The sequence below is a fragment of the Pyxicephalus adspersus genome, chromosome 1 (assembly GCF_032062135.1).
Source record: "Pyxicephalus adspersus chromosome 1, UCB_Pads_2.0, whole genome shotgun sequence".
In the NCBI taxonomy this organism is placed as follows: domain Eukaryota; kingdom Metazoa; phylum Chordata; class Amphibia; order Anura; family Pyxicephalidae; genus Pyxicephalus; species Pyxicephalus adspersus.
Window position 1 is genome coordinate 30,306,409 of NC_092858.1, and position 1,932 is coordinate 30,308,340.

The following is a 1,932-nucleotide window of genomic DNA, read 5'->3' on the forward strand; positions in this document are numbered from 1 at the left end:
ACACACTAATGTACTGGGAGCTGTGGATTCAGCAGGGGTTCCCATGGTAAAATGGTCTATAAAGACTCTTTTCCTATCAGTATAAGTCCGCTTTATCTTATGATATACTGCTTGTTTGTGATCACTTTGAAGTAAATAGCTCACAAACCGTTATGTGCGTTGCCACCTAAGGAGGAGAATATCTATTAGTAGTTAGTCACAATTACCTGGATATACTCATGTAATGTTAAAAACATTTCACAGCTCTCTAAGCTGCTTCTTCATTTCAACCCAACAATACATGGACAAGACCTAGTGAATGTGAATAACTACTACTGGATATACAATGACCTGGATAAATGAGAATCTTTTCTTGTGTGTGTATTGCAGGAAGTATGGAAAATCTCCCAAACATAACAGCAAACAATAACTAATAGAGAGAAGTGGTGTGGTGTTATTTCTTGTTAGTGATATAGAAGTAGGTTGCCAACTCCTAAAACAATACTACAATAAAATGAAAAGAAGAATACCAGGAGGATTTTTTTTTGTTGGCAAGATTGTATTATCAAAATAACAGCATTTAAAGTACACACATTAAACAGGTGCTATTCAAAAATAATTCAATTGTCCATATCCCAATATTACTGATAGGGATTTTTGGACAGCTTACTAAACAGCTAGCTCCTGTGGTACAGTCCAGACAAATAAAGTTCCTTGACCTGTGCACAGAGGTAGAGCGTTGAACACATCAATGGTCTCATTTACCCTACGCGTTTCGCCTAATGGGCTTCATACATAAAATGTCATAGGAGACATGCAGGAGATGTACCTGGAGCAATAGAAAAAATATTCCAAACAAAGGTTCCTTACTGCTTGAATGGGAATTCAGAAAGTCCAGTTATTATTGAAGGGTTAATTCCCGAGAAGCAGCACCTCTGTGTACCCCTCAAGGAACTTTTTTGTGTGGATGGACCACAGGAGCTAGCTGTTTAGTAAGCTACTGCTAGTCTTCATTTTATTGTAGCAAAAATAATTGACAAAGGTTTTAATCCCTTCATTTTGTATTAAAAAAAACAATACTGGCTGGATGTTAAAGCTGGACAAATTGTGGAATACAAAGATAACATGCATAAAAGGGAACTGCTTTACCTGCCAAAAGATTTGTATATTGGTTCTGAAATTTACACAGCTCTGCCTGATTCAACTTCTGAGACCAGTTAAGTAACACTTAATTCTTGTTCCCCCAGCCTGTACCTGTACACTGAAAAAAGAAGAAGTCAGATAAGCTCCCTCTGTTTTCACCTTCTATCAGCGTGTTTCTTATTAATACATAAACAGTGCAAAAGATCTTCTCCTTGTGCAGTCTGAGCTTGGCTGTAAAGGTATTATAAAAGGCTGATACTTAATGAAATTGAAGTTCATACACTGCATGCTTTTAAGGAAGAAGCACATTTATTGATGTATTTATTTGGAACCTTGCAAGCTACAGGATCAGGCAGATGGTTATAGCAGAAAGGAACAGGCGATGTCCTTTTTGCAATAATTTGTCTTACCTGGCTGATGGTGCAGGTGAACTGATAATAAAAACTGAGCTGCACTTTTAGTAGTGCATTTTAAAGTAAACCTGCCATGAGAAAATACAAAGACTTCTATTGCTGACATTCTCTAAATGTTAAGTGCCTGGCAGCCATTATGTCCCTTTGGGTTAAGCACTTTTTAACTCACTGACCCAGAACAAAGTGTTCTGATAAGGAAAAGTTAGATGCTTTTATTTCCAATTCCAGGTCTCATATTGGACAATGTGACAGCCAAGCAGCTAGCATTTTCAGATGAAAGGAGTGGCTAATGTAGCCTCGAAAGGTTTTATATAATTGACAATTGTAGAGAAAAGAGGGACAGAAGCCTAATTTCCTTGTACAGTGAGGGTACATGGTCATCTTCTGGCTTTGTTTT